The sequence below is a fragment of the Stegodyphus dumicola genome, chromosome 4 (assembly GCF_044657685.1).
Source record: "Stegodyphus dumicola isolate Sdum_Otavi_A_Nest chromosome 4, ASM4465768v1".
Taxonomy (NCBI): Eukaryota; Metazoa; Arthropoda; class Arachnida; order Araneae; family Eresidae; genus Stegodyphus; species Stegodyphus dumicola.
Window position 1 is genome coordinate 55,977,014 of NC_140771.1, and position 25,802 is coordinate 56,002,815.

General features: G+C 35.0%; 1 protein-coding gene across 5 annotated transcripts in view; it reads left to right on the forward strand.

The window, feature by feature from the left end:
- LOC118188716 (Na(+)/H(+) exchanger protein 7-like) overlaps window positions 1-25,802 on the forward strand; it is a 329,360-nt gene that overhangs the window by 72,381 nt on the left and 231,177 nt on the right. Inside the window, exon 1 of one of the 5 annotated variants that reach the window (XM_085814915.1) lies at window positions 4,146-4,260. The exons of the other annotated variants lie outside the window; for them this stretch is intronic. The gene's annotated coding sequence lies outside the window, so the exon portion shown is untranslated. Of the gene's footprint in view, window positions 1-4,145; window positions 4,261-25,802 lie in introns of those variants that run through there. 5 annotated transcript variants of the gene reach the window in all.

The following is a 25,802-nucleotide window of genomic DNA, read 5'->3' on the forward strand; positions in this document are numbered from 1 at the left end:
AATTTTATGTGGTTTAAGTGCGACGAACATGATATTTAATAAATAAATGTAACGCACAAACCGTTAAAAAAACGCCCTTCTATGGCTTAATATAAAATCTGAAAGCTTTCAATTTTTTTTGGAGACTTAGTAAGTTTTAATTGCGGATAAGTTATTTATTGTTGTTTTATACCATAAGTATGCCAATTAAACTCCTTTATCTCAAACTTATTACCATAAATTAATGTATCGACTGAAAACTTCTAACTCTACTTAGTATCATTTGTATCCGAAATAGAAAGGAATGGCGGTGATGAAATTTTGAAGTAGTGTATAAAATGAAATCTTTTTTGTACATTTCTTATCTTAATTTTATTTCATCATTATATTTCAATATAAAGATGGGATGAAGCCTAAATTTTATCGAATTCCTGACCAAAGAATAATAATAAGAGGCAAACTTAATTATGATAATAAATTATTAATTAAAAAAATTGAGGCCTATGTTAGTAAAAAAAATTAAGAATAGAATAATAAAAATCCACCCATATTTATTGAGAAAATGGAATGAAGTTCTGTGAATAAGTTCATAATAAAAACCATTGAATTCTCAATGCGTTTTTCCAATATAATTTGACAAATACATTTGAGTAGTAGTTCTTGTGTTTTATGTTTTTTCCAGAAGCTTTGCAAATCAAAACTAATGCAGACACAGGCGAGAGAGGATTATTTCAAGCTTTAACACAAATAAATATTAAACATGGAACTCTGAATTATACTTAGAAAATGGTGCCGCTATGAGAAATATTCTCAAAGCCGCCATGACAGGGATAGTGGGGATTCAGATTCACTGAAATTGCAAAAATTAGTGTTCTTTTTTTAATGAATGCTTCTCCTGGACGTCAATAGAACTATTTTTTTTTTGAAAATTTTCATATTGAACTATAAATTTAAAAGAAGTTTTTATATTAAGACCCAAATAAAGAAAAAACTGCGCAGATAAAAGTTTTCGAATCTCGAATCTTCTTTTTAAGATTCGCGGGGTACAAGAATTGGAATGTCCTCTCCCAATAATATATTTTAATGGAGTTTTTTGGTTTGTACCATTTTATGCTGTTGTTATTGTCATGTCCATAGTACATGGAACAACGGTTACCAGAACCTACTCCAAACAGCGGCGCCATTTTATGTTAAAGGAAGAAGTGCAAAAACATAGGTCGCAGCTTTTAAAGATTAAATTTAATTGAGTTTTAATAGTATTTAAAAGTAAGGATCCGGTTTCATTGAGTGGTTACAGCAGTTATTATTTTCATTTAAAAAGAAAACTAAATATTTGTATTATTTTTTATGATTTTTATTTAAAAAATTAACAATAAGAAGTTTTTGACATATTAAACTGTAATATGAATTTTCCAGATTTCCACTTTAGACGCTATGACAAATTAAAATTATTTTATCTTACACATATGCATATGCAATATATATAGGTTTGAAGATAAATTACCTTTAAAAGAGAAGAAGATTAACATTCGAATAAAATGTTTTTAAAAAGCAGTCAGATTCTACTTTTACACCAGAAATAACACTAGGTTAAAAAAATTAATTATGTGAGGGCTACTAATTTAATAATAAATCCTCAGAGCTCCAAGATGCGGAATATAAAACCATGCAGTATCCTAAACAGCTTATGAAGTATTTAAATAGCAATGCCGAACTAATATTAAATGGGAATTGCTAAGACATTATCCTATTATAATTAAACATTACATGGAGACGATTGCTCCTTTAAAGAAAAGAACTTAATTACTCAAGACATAGCTATGCTGTCTTTCTAACCGGGTTGTTTGCTTACGAGGCTTGCAACAAATATTCCCAGCAAGTGAAATGTAGCAACAGAATTTATTTTGTCAAGATGCGAAATTCAAATGCTACAGATGTTCATGAGAGTTATCATTAGTATGTATCACAAAATAAATATATTTTAAATTTAAGCAATTATATCTACTATAAAAATATAGTTAAGATTTAAACGATTAAGAATACCATTTACGGTTTTAAATTGCCAGTCTGTTAAGCAATTAGGATTGATTATGTTTTAAAGGTGAATGAAAGGCTTTGGGTGAATGGCAACTCTGCGAATGTTGACTATTCTCGAGCCCCTATGAAAAGTTAAATTAAAGATCTAACATTTCGTGCAGTGGCAACATTGCCAAGGCTTATGGATAATAAATTCATAGCGACTTAACATAATACGTGAAAACATTTTAGAACAGAGCTTGCTAAAGACGTTTCCAACGTCAAAATTATATAAAAGGTAAAAAATATTAGTAATTATAGATCATTTTGGATTGGATCATTGGTTTCACACCATGCAGTTTATAAGAGAAACGCAATTTAAACTTAAAACATAAATTAAGATCTCCCTTTCCCACGCGAACTGGCAACATTTCTGTGATATGGCTGTTATTCGTCTGACTGCATGACTGATATATTAAAGCTGTACAATTTATATGAAACTCTGGAAAATGCTGATTTATAAACTACAAGTATCTCCAGCGGGCACCGTTCTGGGGACGATGAAAAATGTCACTCCGATTCTATATCGTATTCCAAATGAGATACATAACGCAGATACATTTCTGCCAAACGATAGACAGGCCGGAAATGACGTTCCACGTACTGATCTTTGGAGCGGAAGTCAAAACTCTAGAGAGCTACCAGAATTGAGCTCAGAATATCATGTGGATGTTTTGAACGGCGAAAAGCACCTTCGTCCAATGAGCGAGGTGGATTTCCTACATTTCCGTCGCGATATATCGTTCAGATTTTTCTTTGTTCATGGAAAAGTGTTCTTATTAAGTATTGCGTATTGTTCTCTAGAACGTTTTGCTTTTCGGTAAGTACTTCAGAAGGCTTCAGGATTCCCAGAGTTGTCATTTATTCAAAATTTCCTTTTCACAAGAGGACTGCTGCATTATTTCAGCGATAATTGAAAATAGAGAAACCTGTACGTTTGCTTGCTAAATTTTAAAAGTGATTGATAGTTGCAGAAATTCATCTTTACTTTTCTTTACTGCATGCTAAGATAATCTGCAGAAGTGCAAAATTTTCCACCGTATTCTTTGGCCGAATGATTTTAATATTTTCCTATAATTCAATAAATTATAATTAGCATAAATAAGAATAAGCATTTGTTAATGGTTATGTAACTTAAATTATGCGTACTTACATATTAACACAGCCATCTTGGCGCAATCTAACTATTTTTTACAGATGAAAAGTTATTTCTCAGGTGTAATCTGCAATTTAAAAATATATATATATATATATATATATTAGACTATCAATATTTATAGTAAGCCGGCAAACATCATCAACATACCAAAAGGAAACAAATTTTAGCAATTTAAAATACAAATATGAATATGTGATGGAGGATTGTATGACACATCATAAGGTATTTTCTCCTTTCTGCATGCCTTCGTGGTGTTACGGTAGCACACTAGGCGCGTATTCGAGAGATCCATGTTCGAGTGCCGGCGATTTCACGTCTTCAGCATCAAAATAATTTAATGTATCAACAGTGGCGCCCGAACTAAAAGGTGGTGGATGATGATTCTTCACCACCAGGTTTTGGCGATTAACTCCCTTAAGCCCCAATGGCTGTTTAAAAGGGGGTATATAAGGTATTTTCTCCCTTTTTTCTGCATGCCTTCGTGGTGTAACGGTTAGCACACTCGGCGCGTATTCGAAAGGTCGAAGGTTCGAGTCCCGGCCAGGGCATTGCACATTGTCACTACCCGTGCTCCCCCCCCAAAAAAAGCCTAAAGACTCTACAACATTAAAAAATAAAACATATTTTTTCACCTAATTTTTTTTTTCTTATTCTGATGCATGCAACGATCTCTTTTCGCTTAGACATCAGAGAACTGCATAAACTTGGCGTCGCGCAAAACTTTGGCAATGCCCACAGGATATGTACCAAACGTATATCATCATTATTCCCTTGATTTTGTACCAAAATACAAAGATCCTGCAGAAATTTGGCAGCAGTTTCTTCCATTGATGGCAAATTCCATAAGCACGTATTTTAAAATTGAGCTTAAAGCAAAAATTATCATGATTTGTTTATAAAAGTCATTTACAAAAATGCCTATTTTATTTAACTGAAGGCCTGTTGTGAGCATAGTTGCCTGAAGAATGAAAATGTGCACTGTTGCCAGACTTTGACATATTCTGAAAATTTGATGACTTCTACTAATGTGATTGCTATAATAGTATGTAAGTACTAAATTATTATTAGTATTTGCCTGATTAATTATAATTTAATGTTTTGTAATAACTTAAGTTTCTAGTGATTGCTTTTCAAGCTAGTTTGCATATAATAGCTGTGTAGCTTAAGAATATTCTAAAGCATGAGGCACCCTTGATAAATGTATAAAGTTTCTGGATTATACTTTTCATAATGCAATTCGATTATTAGATTTCGTTATTTTATCCACTCACGCTTTTTTTTCATTTGTGATATAAAATGGTAGATGAGTTTTGTAAAGAAAATTATTAAATGTCTTTCACCCATAAAACATACGATAAATTACCTTTCTGCTTTTAGTTCATTATTGTACGAATTTCAAATAAAAGTTACAATTTTACAAAAACTTTTTTCCTATTAGCACCAGAGTTATTACTCTCGAAACTCGCTTTTTGTCTGTATCACGTTTGTGTCAGAATCACTTTTCAAATTGTTACCACCAAATTTCGTTAGGATGTGTTATTAAAAAATGAAATAATGAAGAATCTGTATGCATGGATGTATGTTCCTTGCATTATGTAAAATTGACGATATTTAGGACCATCGAATTTTTAATATGCTTAGTCCTTCACCCGAATATAGGCATTTGGAAGCCCGAATTTTGAATTTCGAATTTGTTTTTGATTTATTTCTTATTTAATATAAATTTAACTACATTTTCTTTCACAAGCTTAGTGATTTGAAAGCGGGAAGTGACAACATTGTTCGGAAAAAAACATTTTTATCTCTAGCGCGATAGACTGTTGCCACTGAGCAAAACGTAAGATATTTATCTTTCAATTTTAATCCACATATTCGGCTGTTTGAAAACAATATATTGCCCCTACCTCAAAAGGAATACTTATTATCTCTACGCAGTAGCGTTTTGCCATCCTGTAAAATGTAAGATATTTAAATTTCAAATTTAATTTTTTTATATACTGAGTAACAAATCAAGTGATTGAAAAGTAATAAACGTAGTTTGTTCTTAAGAATATTTTTCTACTTTTTAGTCCGATTATTTCAGTAAAAATGCATTTAAATCGTGCGATGTCTCATTAGAAATATTATAATGCCACCAGTTGGACTCACTAAAATCATCATGTAATTTTGCTTTGTTATGATAACTCCACTATATCGGGAATTCTACGATATATATATAAAGAAACCTAATATGAGGCTAAAAATTAAAAGCAAAACTTTTATACCTTTCCTGCGCTATAGCTGCAGGATTAAAATACAATAAACTTAAGGCATTTAAAGTTAAAAGTAAAATGGAGTCGAAGCAAGGCAATTCCTCAACAATATTAGTAATTGCAACCATATATAAATATAATAAAAACAAACTTAGACAAGTTACTTATGATGGAACACTGAAGCGTTAAAATGTAGAAATACTGACTGGGCATCACGTAGATAGGATAGATCCTAGATCCATACTGAAGAGGAAATTTGGCATCTGAGTAAGATTAAATATTCAACTTTATTTCAGTTAACATTTGTGGCCACAACTTACTTGGCACTCTAATCGTGCCTATTCAAGAACATTTATATTTCTGAATACTATTGTGATAAGAAAAGAGCACAGCGAAATAGCGTCCAAGCGGCAACAAAGGTAGAAGCCAAGTGCGCATTTATCCTGTATGGAAAATCGCCAACAGAAAGGTTTTGGTTTAGCTCAAGAAATGTTTCATTTCTCGAAATTTTGAATTTAGGTTCCAAATTAGCTACGTCATCAGCATTACGCAAACCATGAGGCATAGATTTATCTAGAAATGGTGCAGTCCAGAAATGTTATTATTTTTTTAGAATAGAGAGGAAATAACCAAATTAAAAAGAGGAATATAAATTAAATTATAAAGTTGATTTACATTTTTGTTATATATATATGCGTCATGATTCCCGGAACATAGGAATTGGGCTTACAGTCGTCGTAGCTGAGCGTGAGGGCTTACAGATGAAGATAACAAAGCATGAACTTAAAGAACTTCCAGTCTTTATTTAAGCATATAAAAAATCATCTCCATAGATGTTTATCCAATCATAATGAAATCCGAGACATTTCTATGATTCCATCATAATGAAATACGATAAATTGCTATTTACGTTGATTCTTAAATTTAAGATGCAGGCACTTTAGACAGGAAGCAAAGCAAGGAGATATTAGCGAGGTGGAAGCTAGCAGAAGTGACGTAATTAACTGCCAGGGGTTTTTATACCAGAGTAGGTGCGATTCTAGAGATAAGTTATGATTGGTTAGTTATTAGTTTTAGTTACCCTTTTCAAGCACCGTTACGTAACGCCGAAAGATCTCGAATTTGGGAGAACATATAAATTTAGGGGGAGATCACCAAATCTAGAATGTTAATTTTGAGGTTGTTAATTTTTTTGTAAAGTATATCTTACATATATATGCTATTTTTAGAAACATAAAGATATGCCATTTTTAGAAATGTAAAGATTTGCTATTTTTCAATATTTTGTGATTTCGCTCATGAATTTTATGTGACGTAAGAAAAGCGATGCTTAATAATAAAGATAAAAAAAAAAGTGTTAGCAGGTGTGAGTCCAAGAGCAGATTAAACCTGCGATACTTAGCGAGGGCATTAAGAATATTAAGAAAGCCTCTTGTGCGACGTTAAAACCTAAATTCTTTTAGATTTCCTTCCTTTTATTTCTTTCTTTCATTTTTTTTTTTTTTTTTGGTTTGCTTTTATTTATTCTTTATTTTATTTTTATTTTCATAGTATTTTAAAGGAAACTCTTCCGAAATGTTTATTGCTTTCAGAATTTGGATTTGACATTCTTCAAAATTAAAAAATAGTCACTACAGGCAAATTTTGTCGAAAACTTCCCACGCGAAGCGATTCAATGAAATAAAACCATAACTACGTCCATAATAATTAAATCTTTCCTTCATTAAATAAGCACATAAGTTTTTACGTAATGACTTAAAACTCTTTCAGGTGTTAAAGAGTCTAACAGAGATCGAGCGTTAAAGCCGCTGAGATAATTCTATCTGAAGCTCTGGAGCTTAATTCCAAACAAACGGGCTGGCTGCACGTGCGTGTCAGTGGATTACTTCAAGTGTAACGTGGGTACCAGCCAAATTCCTTTAAAAACTTCTTCAGGAAGACTTTTCTTCCTCAATCCCAGGCAGATAGCCCGCGTGTGCTTTGTCGTGCCATAGTCAAATAAACCAAACCAATCTTTAGATCAACCTGTAATTAACAAGCAAAAACTTGGCTGTAATTTTTTTCTTAATTCAAGACCTGTTACGTATTTTTTTTTAAATTTAGACTGTGTTAAAAAATTTTTCTAACTTTTTGAGACTTTAATGGTGAAGTCATCGAGGGGTGGGACTATAATCTGAGGTTTTCAGATTGCAAATTTTTAATATTTTATATATATTTGCGTTTATTTTATTTATTTAAAAGTATTCAAAGGAAAGATTTATGATTCAAATTTACGCTTGAGAAAACAAGCAAAATACAATTCTGATGTTCCTTAACGAGCAGTAAACAAATCACACATAAAAGAAGACGAATCAGATAAACTCCCTTAAACGGAATAAAAATTTGTATGTTAGAAAAAAAAATTCTGCAGCAGGCGAGCGAGTTTGCCTATTGTGGACAAAATGAAAATAACAATCATAAAAATTAAAGGCGAGTGAACAAACAAATGAAGAAATTCTCTGAGCAGTAGGCGGTTTGAAATTAAACGACCTTTAAATGAAAGTGAGCAACACCCTAATACAATTCCCAGGCTTGCCATACACGCCGGTGTCGTTTCTGCCACGCTTTGATTAGAACAGTCCATCACACGACCTTGGGTCGCTTAAAGATAGGCTGCATTTTTTCCCATAAATGAATCACGTCTTGTCAGTGCCGCTTATTATCATCTAAATCGGCCACGGCTGAGCGAAAAAACTATCTTGGATGAAAAGCAGACGATGTTTTATAGCTTTCGTAAACGGTATGCAGGTAATTTTCTTAAGTAGGAAAAATCTGATGTGTACACCACATGACTTCCTTGTACGGAATATTAAATTATACGCATTTTTCTCTTGAATTTCATTTAAATTGATTGGATTGAATTAAATTTACTTCGTCGACAGCGCATAAACCACAATAGAATAAATGCACTCGTTAAAATTCACTATATTTGTTTTCTATAACGACACTCTGAATGCACAAAATGTATATCATTTGAAGAATTATCGTTGCCACATGTTCTATTCAAATTCTATAATAAAGCTAAAACGATGTATGAAAGAAATTAAGCAAACAAAACAGAAAAGAAACAGTTTTCACAGACGATTTAGTATTTCTCATTCAATTAATTCAGTTCTTACTTCGCGACAAGGCAAAAATACATAAAAACTCAAAATATCTGCATTAAAAATTACGAAGTAAATCTTAAACACTTATTTCCTCGAAAAAATTCCAGAAAGGTTTAAGCATGATTTAATTCGCAATAATTAATGAAGGCGTTATTTTTGTGTTGCGAAGCTTAGTCTCTCTAAATTGGCAACAAATCTACAATTATGCTGTTTCAAATGTAAACAAATATGTCCGCCATGTTATTTAAAACTTAACCGCACTTAAACAGCTTTTAAATTGTTGATAATTCTACAAATATTGTTTCCAGAATTACGAAAGGCATAAAAACCTTAACCGGAAGATAAAAACAACATAATTCAATCATTTTTAAAACAAAAAATGTACAATTTACCAACATATAAGAGTAAAGAAACTTAGATCACTGAGCCGGGTAACAGAGTGGATATACATATAAACATATTTATATACGTTTGGTGCGGCCGATTGCAACCAAAATACGAGGTGCACATCTACATGTTATAGCAGTCCTATATACAAAATTTCAACCTTCTGAGACTACTCGTTTTTCAGTTATGCGAGATACGTACGTACATACGTTCGTACAGACGCCACGAAAAATTCTCTTCAGAATTAATTTTAAAGCAGTTTTATAATTTTTTTGTAGGAAAAGAGTCTTTTATTCTGTCCTTACGTACAGATATCACGCAAAAACATTGTTAAATTGCATTCCATAGTGGTCAAAATGGATATTTTCGTTGAAATATGCTGCCTGAAACTTTTCGCGATTACAATACTTCCTTTTAAACCATAGAATACGATTTTTTTTTGTTGTTGTTGTTGTTGGAGAAATGTAAGGGGAGGAAACAGGAGCGCGAAATAATGTGCATCCAAATAACTTTTCTTTTAGCCTTTTTTGTATAATTTTTTGTAGCCATTCTTGATTTCAGTAATTTGGTAAAGAATGTGCAGTATTAAAACTGATCTAAACTAATGGATCAAAATTTACCTCAGTCGAACAAACACGTCGGAAACAAGACGAGAAAATAGAAGCACAATAAGGTAAATTGAAAGCTTTCAGTTTCCTAAAGGGATAAGTAGTGCAGTAAAATGTATTGAAAAATACTACTGCATTATTTTCATGTATAAGGAGAACGGTAGGAATCTTTTTATTGATTTAAATCAAAATATTTTCGATTCGTTTCAAGTGGTTTTTTTTTGGGGGGGGGGTATTCAATTGGAGCCATAGTTTTCGATTTGGATTAGATGTGTATTTCACTGGGTAGAAAATGCAATATCACATTTCCTTTGTTTAAAAAAAATAGAGATAAAAAGAGAGAGAAAATTTCAATCTAAAAACTTTAAATTACCACTTCGAAAATAATTAAGTCTTAAAAATTTCAAAACATTTGAGGAAAAAAAAAAGTATTATGATAATAAATGACTCTGTACAAATTCATGCAACATACGGCATTAGAAGTATCTTTAATAGTAATCTTTAAGCTGATTCTCCAAAAAGATATCAGTTGACTAGATTAAAATTAAATGCATTTTACTTTACATCAATTGGATGATTATCAAAATAAATTAAAGATTTAAACTATTAAAAATGCGTTAATTTGCTTTAAATCGCCCAGGTAGTGAATCAAGAACAGCTTGATTAAATTGAAATATAAATTAAAGATCTTGTACTATGCTGAACGGCAACACTTCTCTATATGCGAAGGTACATGGAAGGTGGAACAAACTTCTTTATGTAGCGGACTAGTTCCAGAAGTGGACTGCTAAAAGAACCATCCAGATTTTTCCCCGTCAATTTCCAAATTTTGATAGTATCTTTTGATTTTACTCTGCGAGGGCAAGATTTTATGTGTTAAATGAAAACAATACGCCGCTTTCGAATGCATGTGCAGGGTGATTCAGTTAAGTGCCTACAAGCTTCTGAGTGGGAAAGCAAAACTGCACGAGGACAAATCGAAATTATGTAGCAACGCAGGTTAGAAACGCGGTCTTCATCCGCTAATGGCGCTGTCTGGTTGCGAAACTAGACCATGGGAAGAGTGTTTCCAGGCAAAAGCTCAAGTAATGTATCTATATCCTAATTGTTTTTTATCGTTTATTGTTTATTGGTTTATTGGTATTCGGCCCTAAAAAGGGCCTTTACCAATACATATTTATCATTCCCTGATAAGGGTATCCTATTAATCAAATATCCATAAAAAAATGCGAAGTGCATATCTTGATGCTTGTGGCGCCATCCTTTGGCAGTGTAATTCGAGTAAATAAATGTCGTACCCATATTTATAGTGATCACCCGCTTGCTTAGTGTGCCTCAAGGAGATTAGAATAGAAGGAGGGAGGGTTCGCAGTTTCCTCCACTATCGGGGAATGAAACTCCACCAAACAAGCGGCGTCCATGTATGTAACTTCAAAACATAGCATTACGGCAGTGAAACGTACGTGTTTCTAAGCTGTTCCGTGCATGTATTTCCCAGTAAAAATATGTTAACTTTATAATGAAATGCTTCGCTATTGTTAATTTTTTCTTTTAAAGTTATAAGTATGATATCCGCAATTTACTACGTATAGAAAATCATTAAGAAATAGTTCGAAATCTAAATGCGTGTGTACAACATTAAAGCCTTTAAAAATGTTTCTGCATATTTCAAGAATTTGTTTAGGTTTTATTAGCAACCTGTTGGGTGCACTTTCCAATTTATCTTTTAAGAAGTGATATTTTTCATTTATTCACAATATTATCATAATTTATTAAAGAATCATTTCATATACAGAATTTAAGAGATAGGAAAGGAAGTTATTTTAGTATGCTTCAATACTTCAGCTTTAAGTTGTAATACACTAAAACAGAAATTCAAATATTATTTTATTGGCTATAGCAGTTGTTGTAATAGCTAATTTCAGGAGAACTTTTGGAACTTTGCGGTTATACTGGCTTTCAGCAGGAAATTAAAATCCTGCTCTTGCCAGTTCCTGATGTGATCCCATGTGGGGCCTGACAGAGTAGAAACCTGAAAGAAATTTTCTCTCGTGGAGTTTGAAGTGTGCTGGAGAGAGAGAAAGAGAAAAAGAAGCACTTTGCTCCTGTACTGCTACATCTTGGATGGAATCCGCCAAGCAGGGGCCGGAGAAAGAAACTTCGGATGACCTGTGTAGGATATAGCCCGAATACTAACTGTTCATTCTTCGGAGCCAGTCACGGGGGAGGTCACCCTTCCAGAAACTGACCCCGATCGATGCTGCTTGAAAACCAGAAAACTGGAACTTAGAATTCTGAACTCAAGAGGTGGGCGGCAAATGGGCGGAGGTTTTTGTCTTCAGTCAAGATTTCGTAGATAAGAATGTCCGTGAAATTAGCGGGATTCACATTGATAATATTATTAAAAAAGTTGTTGTTTATTCTGCTGAGGTAGTCCTGAATAGTATCTATTTTCAAGTCGGAGTGGAGGGTCCTATTCCGAACATAGTAAGGAGCTTTTGTGATGATTCTTAGCACCTTATCTTGAAGCACTTGGAGCTTGCTAATTTCGTTTGCTTTGTAGTATGCCCAGGCTGGGGAAGCATACGTGAGAATGGGTCGGATTACAGTTTCATAAATCCTCTTTTTCAGTCTGAGGGTGAGGTTTTCATTCTTTAGGAGAGGGAAAAGCCTGAAAACGATCCCGTGGGCTTTTCCGCTTACTCTAAGCATATGATCCTTCCAATTGTAGTTCTTGTTAAGGGTAACTCCCAGGTAATTAGCTTTATCAACTGTAGGGATGATTTTGCCAAAAAGTTTAACCTCAGTTCTGACCCGTTTCCTCTGTCTGCGATTTCGAATGAGTAGAATCTTGGACTTTTCTGGCTGAATGCACGTTTTCCAGCGACTGCACCACCCCTCAATAGCAGGGATTTTGGCCTGAATTCTTGACAAGGCATACTCAGGGTTTAGAGACTTGGTGGCTATCGCTGTATCATCAGCGTAGCTGGCTGCGAGAACATTTGTATCCTCGGAAAAGCATGGGAAATCATTGGTATAGATGATGTGAAAAAGCGGGCCTAAAATTGACCCTTGAAGAATACCTGCGTAAATATTTTTGACACATGAAGTTGCATTTCCAACTCCAACGGTGCAAGTTCTATTTTCAAGGAAGGACTTGATAATGAGTATCAGATTTCTGGGGAAACCGAGATGAATTAGCTTATAGATTAGCCCTGGATGCCAGACGCGGTCAAAAGATTTCAGGAGACTGGTAATTGGTGCAAATAGTATTTCCTTTTTTAAAATATTTATTGGTATACTTTAAAAATTTAAATAATTCTTAATTTCAATTAAAAAACAGATTGTAACTTTTATCCATTTATCAATTTTTAGACGTATTTGAGGTGAGGGGAAGATTATTTTTGTGAAAACTTGAGAAAAGTGTTAATTTTGATTAAGCTACAGTAAATGAAATAACTTCATGGGATCAGAAAATCTAAAATGCTAAACAAATAGAGATAAAAATAAACAGCAAATAGATTTGCATTGTACATGTCAAAAGAGACAGCTCATTAAGGGATGGTAAATTTAGATGATTGCTCAGCTCAGTGCATCTCCAAGTTAAAAAAATAAAAACTTATTTAAATTCTATTCCGACTTATTTCTAATGCTTTCCTGATCAGAAAATTTCTACGTATAATGGGAAAATGTCTTTCTCTGATATTGAATAAAAAATGCAACAGTGAAAACAATATCATCATATTACATATTTATGAACCTCAAAAAAATTGCCTGGAATTCAGCTGAAATACAGAAATATACGTATATAAATTTTTGGATACATCTTTCCATATGTTCAATTGTGTAAATATTTTACTTACTTTTATCGCTATACTGCCCAGAAATTTGTAAATTTATGCAAAAAAATTTTAACAACAGAAAAATTAGTTTATCTTGATCAAATGCACAAATTATATTCTTAACAGTTCAAAAAACTTTAAAATGAATAATAATTAATACATAAAGAAAAGCATTGCTTTATTTAACACCTTTAAAATGCATAAAAATAGTAACAATTGATTTCTTACTTTTCATGAAAATTATAAAACGAATTACCTAAAACGTTCAAATTATACAGTTTAAATTCCTAGCATATATCATTGTATGTTAAGAAACGAAGATGCCAGCTATAAACAGAAACATTAAAATGTATTTAACATACAATACACTCCCGATTATCCGCGGAATTGGTGGTGCGGCCGCCGCGAATAACAAAAATCGCGGATAATCCGAAAAAAGCTAAAACCGGGTAATAGCAAATGAGAAAACAGTCATTCCAACTTTGAAAAATCGTTTTATGTACAATAAAACGTAAAATAAACAGTATAAAATGTTTAACTAACACTTAATATTTTAGTACATCACTCAAAACTAACCTAAAATGCATTTTGTTAATGAAAACAGAAAAGTGCTTTGTACATACGAGAGGTGTCAAGGATACACAGAAAAATTAATACATATGTACTGTTTTAATACTGTAATGTATTATGTAATTACAAAAGCATAACTGTAAAACTACACCTTTTTCAAGAAATCAGCCATTTGTGTTTGCTTCTTGCTTTGGAAGCATGTTCTTTTGATCCGAGATTGCATTTTTCGTAGCATAAGTTTCTCGGCCATCTCTGCGTCGTCTTGTTCTTTCAAATAGCTCAGCAGTCCGTTGACTTGTTGCAAAGCCGCTTCGTGAGTCTTCCGCCTCTGCACAGTGGGCTCTCCTTCGCCTTCACTTCGCGCTCCTTCATTCTCGGTCTCTCCCCTTGCTTTCTTCACAATTTGGTCATCTGTCAAGCGTTCGAAGCCAGGTTCGTTGACGTCACACTCCAACCACTCGTTAATGTTTTCATATCGATGTTCTCACCACATGGAACTGATTTCCCCATATCGGTAAGAGTTGCCGTGGGCGTGTCTACATCTTCATTTTCTTCTTCACAACTCAAAGGGGTTAGGTTATTGTTGGCTTCAACATTAGGCATGAGTTTTCTCCATGATTTTATGAAAGTTGACGGTTTCACTGAGTCCCATGCAGATGCAATATCGTACATGTTGTCCAAGATTGTGTAGTGTTTCCAAAACTCTTTCAGATCATAACCTTCCTCAATTTTGGTCATTAGCAGCTTGGTCCGGTATGTTCTCTTCATTGTTGCAATGACTCCTTGGTCCATGAGTTGGATTAGCGCAGTAACGTTTGGGGGAAGAAACTTTGCAAAAATGTTAAATGTTTCCATCAGAAGACTTTAGCACGCTTGTTGCTGGGTGAGAAGGTGCGTTGTCGATCAATAGCACAGCTTTTTCAGGCACGTTTTTCGATTTAAGATGTTTAGTCACTTGTAGAACAAAGATTGTTTCGAACCATTCTTGAAAAATGTTTCGGTTCATCCATCCCCCCTTTTTTTTTTTGGTTAAAATAATCAACGAGCAAATTTTCTATCCTTGTGCCTTTGAAAGATCTCGGTTTTTTTTACTTTCCAATGACAACAAGTCTAAGTTTATGTCCACCGGTAGAGTTACTGCAAGACAAGATAGTGATCCTTTCCCTTGATAGTACTTTCTTTATGACCCGCCGCTTTACTTTCACTTTTAAATGCTAAAGTGCGAGTGGGAAGACATTTCCACAAAACTCCCGATTCGTCGGCATTGTAAATTTTTTTCAAAAGATAGCTCTTCTTTTAAAACAAATTCTTCAAATTCATGGTGGAAATCGTCGGCTTGCTTGTTGGTCACCACTAAGTTTCTCCCCATGAAGTCCAATTTCTCGAATTCCATGTCGCTGCTTAAAACGAGTCAACCAGCCAGAAGACGCATCAAAATTTCCTTTCAGGCCTAACAACTCAAAAAAAATTTTTGCCTTCGCCGTAATGATAGAATTTACAGGAGTACCCTCTTTTCGAACTTGAGCTAACCACACTGTCAATGCCGTGTCTATCTCATCAAAGGTAGAACCCTTCATGGTTTTTCACGTTTTCATTGCGGAAGCACTGTCCGACATTGATGCAAAGTTCACCAGTTTGTCTTTTTTGCTTTAGAATGTCACGCACTGCGTTGTTTCCGCGATTCTGTAATCCAATTCCATCTGCTGCCTTGTAGCGTCGTTTGCTACTTTGGAAATTAATTCTAGTTTTTGAACACCTTCTTTTGAACACAACCTTCTTTCTTTTTCCTGACATTTTAAATCGATAACGAAAAACACAAAACCAAAAAGCACAAGCACTAACCACAATAAAAGATAAGAAATTAACTCCGAGCCGTTCGCAAACACTATCAGGCTTAAAATGGCGAGTGGGAGGAAGTGAACGTGTCAGTAAAATTAAGACGAGAGAGGGCGGTGGAGCGGGCACTGCAAGGGTGAGTAAGAAATCACTTACTCATCAGAGGGGAAGGTTCCGAGAAGGCCGCGGAGAAGGCTCCGAGAAGGCCTGGGATGTTTTTGCCATAAATAAGCACGATGTTAGCAAATTTAACGTTTTGCTCAGTTTTGTGAACATTTTTATTTTCTTTGCTTTACGCATGGAGGGAATAATAATAATAAAAAAAAAACCTTTGTGCGGCAGGCGCGGATAATCCGCTCTGAGGATAATCCACCCGGGGATAATCGGGAGTCTACTGTATTTTGATTATTATTAAGTCCTTTTTTTCACATCTGGAAAGAAAACAACATGACATTGTGATATTTTTTAACATAGCTATCCAAATACATACAAAAAGAAAAGCAATACTTCCGCGTGAAAAGTAATCACAGAAATCTTTCTGGAAAATCTATTTGTGCATCCATTGGCAACACAGCTGACATGCTTCAAAAAGAAAAGAGAAAAATGTTGCACACGTCATAGCGATAACAGTAACATGGCCGCCAAGCTTCAGTATTTAAGTTGAACCTTCTCCCTTCTATTTTAACCTCTTTGGTGCTGCTTGATATATAGTTACTTGCTCGTGTCGCCATCTGTTAGCATCGATGAGATGTGCAGTAGCGAACGAGTTTTGTATGCCCTTGAAAATAATAAATAAACTAGGATTTCGATTATGAGGCTGTTACGTGGCAGTTGAATACCGTACTGCTATCCCAGAAAAGATCTCGAGTGCCAACTTCTGATATTAGGACTTCTATGCAGTACGAGCGTTTTTTGATTGGCTCTTGAGATTGCTATAATATTAATAGTGTGGCACACTATAATATAGTTCGTTTAGCTACGCTGAAAAAGCGTGATTCGAAGTAGCAACGTAGGAAGAATCAGGAAGATGATAACGTGGGCAGGAGAAATAGAAGCGAGTAAACAAGCTTAGCAATAGATGGAAAGCAAGAACTGAGTAAGCTTGGCAAACAGAAGAGACTCTTCAAACATCGTACAAATTTTGAACTCGGCCAAAACAAAAAGAGAGGAGTGAAGCAGCCACTTAAAGCAGGGAACAAATTAGATCAATAATTAGTTGATTGCGAGAAAGTCAGTTAATTTAACAATCATGTAAAATTTATGAAGGATGTTATTACATCTTTTAAGTAAAGGCATTTGTTTAATGCATCAATGATGATATTGAATTCGTTGCAATCAAAAGCACTGTAAAATTCATGGAATATTTCTATAAATTCGGCATTAGGGATATTATTATGATTATGTTGAATTTTATTATTTAGGGTAGCCTTATTTGGGCTCATCCTGCCTTTAATAGTATTTGAGTGAGTTGGTGGAAAGCTTTAAGAGCTTGAAGAGTATCTGATTCCTGATCTAATGATGATTCTCCTAGATATTTTCCCTGTTTTATTTGACAACCCTGGTACAAGGCCAGGTGCCCTAACGGTCCGCAGTTACAGGGCATAGGTTACTTAATATTCTTTTTCTGAGGGCAACGTACGGTTTAACGGTTTAGGCTACATTTTAAAACACCTGATGCACCTATGAAACTTTCGGAAAAATGATTTAAGAGCGAAACCATTCACATGTTCTTTCAGGATGCCGTCGTTGGTAGGCTAGCCGCAGAGATAGAAATAAGCCTTGAATATTTCTTTTGAGATTATATTAAAGCATCGGTATAAGATACTTCTGTTGAAAGGGATGAGGCCTTATAGCAGGCATTCCTATAATTGCTTCGGAAGACCGAGATACGTGAGGAAGTATCCAAAACGTAGGCAATTACATGCGCCGACAGTGTCAAACGTGTATTACAGTTCATGACAGCAGCTTTACATTTTGTGTTTTTGCAATACATTATTAGGTATTTCTCCCGGCTTCCTAGCGTGCCTTCGTGGTGTAGTGGTTCTGCACGCTGGGCCGGTTTTCCAGAGGTCCGTGGTTCAATTCCCGGCGAAGGGGATTGCTCATTTTTCATCTTCAAAAAGTACCTAATGTACTTCAAAGTACAGATGAATTCTCTACAACATATCCCACATATCTTAACAGTAATAAAACGCACTTTGTTCTTTTACGTGCTGCGCTTTCATTTCATATCCTTTCTATACAATGGCACATGAAGATGGCGTTTGTTTGTGATTCAGATTATCTTTTGGCAATCTACTCGAATTAGAAGTTTCACTCTTTCAACATTATTTTTTATTTTCTGCCATGTAGAAGCTTATGGTGACTAAAAGTGACGGGACTAAAGGTAACGGGTTTGCAGATTTGCAAACAGTTTCGACTTAAATTTTGCATGAAGGGAAACATTATACTATTCTGTATTACTTTGCTTTGCCCTCGCGAGGATTCGGTGCACGTATCTTCCAGTTGTAAGCTAGGATATGCTAACTTTTTACATCATTAGAGCACGCGCGGAAAATGCTATTTGATTCCTTACATGTTTCCCACTGTGCCTCAAAAATCGGTCTTTGCACATGAAAAACTTATCCATTTTGTTTCATTATAACATAAATTAGTGGAAAATTTCCGTAAATAGAGTGAATTACTATTTCTAAGTAGACCAGTCACGCATCAGATATTTTGCTGAGTTGTCTTAAAAAAGGTTTCAGTAGCGATGTTTATTTACATTCTCAGGAAATGATCTAATACCTGAATGTCACAACCGCTTGTTTGTTGATGTTGCACACTATTTTAAAATATTTTTTATTAGTCCAAAGGGGCAATTTGCCAAGAAGAACTGTTAATTTTGTTTTGGCATTTTGCTTTGGTTCACTATGAATGTCGGTTTACTTTTCAAATTGTTACCACCAAATACTATATTTAAAGAAATTAAATAATAAAGAATCTGCATAAATGTATGCACGTTTCTCGCTATGTGATAAAACAACGGTACCTAGAGCCATACAATTTTGAGTAACGTACGGTTCCCCCCCCCGAATATGGGCATGTGGAATTTTTTTTTATTATCTATTTCATATTTTGTAAAACTTTTACAATTTCTTTCTTAACAAAACGATTTCAAACCGAGCAATGGCGACACTGTTAAAAAAAAAAATCTCCAGCGCGCGAGATTGTGTATCGGAAATTCTAAGGATATGCTCATTTTAAAACTGTTTTGCGATATTGCCGTTGAACTGAATTTTATGGTTTAAGTGCAAAGAGCATGATATTTAATAAATAAAGGTAAGACACAGAACGTTAAAAAAAGTCCCTTTTATTTTTTTCGTGGCATAATCTTGGATTAAAAAGTTTTACGTTCTTGGAAATTTGGAATGTATTTCCTGCCCAGATTGACACCAAGGGATCTGAAACCCGTGATCCGAAAGATGAGCGTTCTGTTTTTCGCGCGGAGAACTGCCGCTAATGAGGAAACATGGCTCGCATCCTTTCCGGACGCAGCTCATTATAGGGGGTATTTTGGAGCGATACTTGAAATGCGATCCCTTCTTTGGCCCTTATCTCGCATTCTAATGATTAAGTAACAGTATTCAGGAAACCAGTGATACCCTGGGCTTCTAAAATGGCAAATTACTGAGGCATGGCTCGTACTGGTATACTGACGTTTATTTAAGTTTCGCCGTGTGATATATTATAAATTATGGTTATAGATTAAATATTTAAGCTCTGAGCTATTAACTTCTCAATTATCTACATTTAACTTATTGTTTTGACAATGCATCTAACTAATATAAATTTATAGCCAGCTGATAAGGTTTATGAACATCTGCAGCTCTGCTACAAATAACAAAATCCATTTTCAAACGTCATTATTGTTATCCTAATGGGCAAGTCCGCCAGATGAGCGGGCTGAGCCCAAGGCACTAATTGTAAGTTCTATGTACACCTAAAAAGAAAATGTGTAAAAACATTTCAATATGAAATATTTCTGCTTTATTTTGGTTTGACTAACAGTTTTCGGCTATACAATCGGTTAAAATATAATTTAAATTTTTGGTGCTACTTTGGTAGACGGTTGCACGGAGTTTGGCGATTTTTCTTTTGGCGAGTCATACGACTTAGAGTAAATCCAATGCTGGATAAGTTATTTATCGTAACCGATACTTTGTTGTCATTTTATTTAAAAAATAATGCGTTTTATTAAGCATAAATTCCGCGTTTTAAATATTATTAATGGCTTCTAAATATTAAAAATCAATTTAATTTTGCGTTTTTATTTGAAATAAAATTTTTATTGTTTATGATATTTTATGAAATTTTATATTGTGGATGATGTAATCAGTGACGTCACCTTACTTTAAAAGTAATTAGTTTTAATATCTATAAATTTAATCTAATGTTTTAAACATTATTTAGGGCCGTAAAATATTACAGTTTAATTTTGCATTTTTTTAAAAATGATTTTATTATGTATGATTATTTAAATAATTTTAATTCTAGGCGTGATGTAATCAGCTCTCTGATTGGTTATAGAATATTTGTGCATTAACGAGCTGTAATCAGCTCCGTGATTGGTTACTGAAAATTTGTGCATTACTGCGCCATTTTAAAATTTAATTCATATCTTCGAATTCCTTCAAAGATGTCTGTTTCAAAGATGAATGTTGTTATTGGTAAGTACCAAGAATTATTGGTATCGAAATCAAAAAATTGTCCTTTGCACTTCAGGGAGGGGAGGTTAAAGGATCTTCGAAATCTTAAAAACAATACCTATTATTGAAGTTTTTTTTTTCCACATTTTTTTGTTATTTTTAATCTTCATGATCCATCAATTTGGCTCTAAATTGCTTTATCTTAAATGACTCAAAAAATGTAAGTACATATTTTTCTTTTACTTTATAATTGTATACTTCAATTTTTGTTAAAAAAATTAATACACTATTTTCAAAATTCTGAGATAATTATTGTCACATATGTTTTAATGTTAATTATATTCTATATAACGTATTTTAACGTATTTGAATTTAGTAATATTTTAATTCTTTTAAATATTGGTATAAGGTTTTTAATTCGATAATCAATTTAAGCAATATTTTAATCTAATTAAACGTTGGCACAATGTTTTTATAGCGGTGTTTTTATTCTCTTCTTTGCTATATGGAAGTAATAACCTTACTTTAGTATTTTATACTCATAGTAAATGTATTTATTTACACTTGCCTGCCATCTTAAAAAACGACATTTTCAACAAAAAATTAATCCATTACTTTTAACGATATTTATTTTTTTTTAAGTTTCGAATACTTTACTATGCGTAAAAACAGCGTTTTTCAAGATGGCTGATGATTGTAAAACCCGCGCCAACAATTGCGCCACCGTAAATCGCCAAGCATCCGTGCAACCGTCTACCAAAGTAGCACCAAATTTTTTACAAATATGAAGTTATAGCATAACTAACTTGCTTTTAGAAAGACGCGTAGCCAATATTAGGCCATAAAACGGTGTGTCCAAGCCTAAGACAAGTAAACAACGTCTCGACCTGTGCAGCGTCTCCTAGGATTGAACCTAAATATCTGCAAAAGTGTAAACTCTACTTAGAACGAAACTATATAATAAAAGATTTAAAAATGTAATATAACAACTTTTTCTCAGTATCAATAAAAGAATTAGCGTGTTAATATATATCGTATCAATTATTGTAATCTAAAACAAAAAAGTTGCCACAGCAGCTATTTATTTAAAATGCTGAAACTAATGAAACATTTTGGACATACTATGACGTCACATGTAATCGCGTGCTTTCTTCAACGTCAGAATATAAACTTATGTAATAATAATGTTACGAATTTTGTATTTAGTTATTTATTTTTAGTAGAATTATAATTAAAATTGTTTCATTTCCCCTTGCAATGCAGCACGAGACATAGTTTAAGATAAAGCTACGAAGTAAGAGTAAAAATATATTTAATCTATATCTATACATATATATATTATCAGGACTGGTACTCCTCTTTACTTGCTTTGGAAACATGAACTGTCCTGACTCGGAACAGGGAGCTTACTCAAGCTATGTTCAATAATTTGTGAAGTATACAATACACACAGGAAGGGTATACGAAACCCTTTAGTTTTCTATCTTTACAGAGATTTCCGGACTTCGGAATACAGAGACCAACCACTTGTAGTCTGAACGTAAGAATATAAAAATATTGTTACGAATTTGGTATTTAAAAAGCTAATGTTAGTTCAATTATAAATTAAATGGTTTTATTTCTTGCGCAGTGCAGCGCGTGACGAATATTAAAAGAAAGCTAAGCCGGAAAATTGAAAATACAAGAGCGCGTGCATTAAATAAATAAATATCTCTTTTTGATTTCGAGAAAGTACTGGAAAATTCTAGCGCGTGATTTTAAAATCTTATAAAAGGAGGAAAACATCTCAGTTTGTAGTAGTTGCTTAGTTTGTTGTTGTTTAGAAAACTACTGTTGTTGATTGTAGCGAATTCGCGGATTAGCGTTCTTTAGCTGTTTTGAATTACGTTCTATTGGACATTTGAGTAGTTAAAAGAAAACTACTGTGAGATATTGTAATACTGCATGATAATTTGAGAAAATTTAAGCATTTTTGTTGTGATAATAATAAATTTTTGTTCATTTTTCATCGGACTTGTGCATTCATTTCATAACGAACCCGTACGCACGCAACAATTTTTGGTGTCAGAAGTGGGATTTGAATGCCAATAACAAGAGCGATGGAAGAACAATTGAGACAGCTCATTAGTGCTTTTGCTGCATTCCAAGAAAAGATGGAAGCTGGCCAAGCATCACTTAAGGAAGAAATGAAATTGGGCCAGGAATCCGTTAAGGAAGAAATGAAATTGGGCCAGGAATCCGTTAAGGACGAAATGAAAGCCGTTCAAGCTGGTCAAGAAGAAATGAAAAGAGAAATTACTTGCATAATAGAAAATAAATTTGAAGCTATGGAAGGCAGAATTGACGCAGTTGAAAATAAAGTTGGACATATTGAAGAAAGAGTTTCTTCGGTGAAAGAAGAAATAGAAGAAAGAGTTTCTTCTGTAAAAGAACAAATTGATGAGAGAGTTTCTGCAGTTGCCAAAGAAATGGATACTTTAAAGAAATTCGTAGCGTCGGCAGGGAGCAGGAATGATGATTTTAAATTCTTACCAATGCCTGCTCGTCCACCTCTGAAGCTATCCACATATGATGGGAAGACCTCCTGGCAGGTGTATAAGACACAATTTTCTATCGTGGCGGATGCGAATGGATGGGATTCCCAAGCTAAGGCCTGTCATCTCGCCGCTTCTCTAAGAGCCGACGCAGCGGATATCCTTCAGACTCTTCCCGAAAACAAAAGGTTAGATTTCGAAGCTCTGTCCGGCGCCTTGGAGTTGCGCTTTGGGGAGAAGTGTTTAAAAGACTACAGCAGGCTCCAATTAAAATCTCGTCAACAGAAGCCTACCGAAACACTTCAGGAGCTCGCCGCGGATGTTGAAAGGCTGTCCCATCTCGCCTTTTCGGAATGCCCGACAGAAACAAGGGAAATCCTGTCCTTGCAATACTTTATCGACGGCATCCGAGATACTGAAATACAGAAAGCTCTACGAATGGCGGATGTAAAAGATTTAAAAAGTGCTCTAGTGTACGCCATGAAATTTGAGGCAGCCCAGCAAGCCAATCGTCGAGACCGCCACCCAGTCAGAGCTGCTCAAGTCCAGGAGCCAGGGGATCAAGTCACCGCTCGACTTGACGATTTAACTAGACAACTGAACGCCTTGAGACGGAATATTGGTGAGAAGAAATTGACCGTTAAGTGCTGGAACTGCGGTGCTGAAGGACACATACGACGAAACTGCAAAACACCCCAGGGTACTGATGTTAAGACCGCTTCTAACAAGCAGCAAGGAAACTAATTAGTGGCCATCTCGCGGGGCGGAGGTTGCCAGATAATGAAAAGCCCCCGTTTAAAGCGCTTCAGATTTCTGCAGTGAGAGGCGGCAGTAATGGAATTTTCATAATAGGACATATTAATGGAGTTCCGTGCAATATGACTATAGATACAGGAGCCAACGTCACCATCATCCGAAAAGATTTGGCTCAACAACTAGGAAACAAACTTATCTGGACGCCGCCCTGCGTTACCCTCCAGACTGTGTCCGGTGAGAAGATCGACATCGACGGAAAAGTAAATGTTAACATCACGTTTGGAAGTGCCGCTTACCATCACACGGCATATGTAGCAGAGATCACTGATTCTTGCATACTCGGATTGGACTTTCTAAGGAAATACAATTTTTCCTTGGATTTTAAAAATAACGAATTGCATTCTACATCTGAGGACATAGCGTTATTTCTCGTTAATGATGAAGAAGTTAAATCTGTCCATAAAATCATAGCACAAGACTATAGTACAATACCGGCAAGAACAGAAATTTTACTTCCTGGATCCATAGCCGAAAATAGAAATTTCCGCTACGGCATCATAGAATATCCCAATAACTGTAATATCCCAAAAGGAGTATTAGTAGCCTCAACACTCGTCGACCTATCCAGAACGGTTATCCCGGTGAGAGTCGCCAATGTAACTGAAAAGTCGAGAGTTATTAAGAAAGGTGAAGTGGTTGCAACATATACTCCAGTAACCAGCGTTGAAAAAAAGAGTAACATCCCAGAATCCGTGTCCTCAGAGAGCATTACATCGGAGTTATTGCAGAATGCACAATTAAACGATAAAGAGAAAAATGCTGCCGATCGCGTCATTAAAGATCTTCAAGTTGTTTTCTCCCGCTCGTCTTCTCACGTGGGTCGAACTAGTTTGACACAACATAGAATAGATACTGGCGATCATCCCCCGATCAAGCAACATCCAAGACGTCTACCGTTTGCTAAACAGGAAGAGGTGCGAACACTGTTAAAAGATATGGAAGAAGGCGATGTCATCGAGCCTTCAGCGAGTCCATGGGCATCTCCCATCGTTCTCGTCAGAAAGAAAGACGGCTCAACAAGATTTTGCGTTGACTATCGCCGGTTGAATGAGGTTACGAAGAAAGACAGTTACCCTCTTCCTAGAATTGATGACATTCTAGACACTCTTTCTGGAAGCAAGTGGTTCTCAACACTTGATTTAAAGAGTGGGTATTGGCAGGTAGAAATCCATCCTGATGACCGAGAAAAGACGGCATTTACTACGGGACAAGGACTTTGGCAGTTCAAAGTGATGCCGTTTGGACTGTGTAATGCGCCGGCAACATTCGAACGTCTTATGGAGACTGTTTTGAAAGGCCTTTCTTACGAAGCCTGTCTGATATACCTGGACGATATCATCATCGTCGGAAAGAGTTTTGAAGAGCATCTAGAAAATCTTAGAAAGGTGCTTCAGAAACTGAAAGAGGCCAATCTGAAGCTGACTCCCGCTAAATGCAAATTGTTTCGAAAGGAAGTGACTTACCTGGGACATGTCATCTCTGCAGAAGGTGTGCGCACGGATCCTGAAAAGGTATCAGCGGTTAAATCCTGGACGCGTCCCGAAAATGTCCATCAGCTGAGAAGCTTCCTAGGGCTTTGCACCTACTATAGGAGATTCGTGAAGAACTTTTCTTCCATCGCAAGACCCCTTCACAAGCTGACAGAGAGCAAGCAAAGATTCTTGTGGACAAAGGAATGCGAGGATGCATTTAACAACTTAAAGGAAGCTTTAACATCTGCTCCAATCCTGACGTATCCTCAGCTCGACAGACCATTTATTCTCGACACCGACGCGAGCAATGAAAGTGTCGGTGCTGTTTTGTCCCAAGAAATAGACGGCCAAGAACGTGTAGTAGCTTACTGGAGCAAGTGCCTGTCTAAACCGGAGAGGAATTACTGTGTCACAAGGAAAGAGTTGCTCGCCATTGT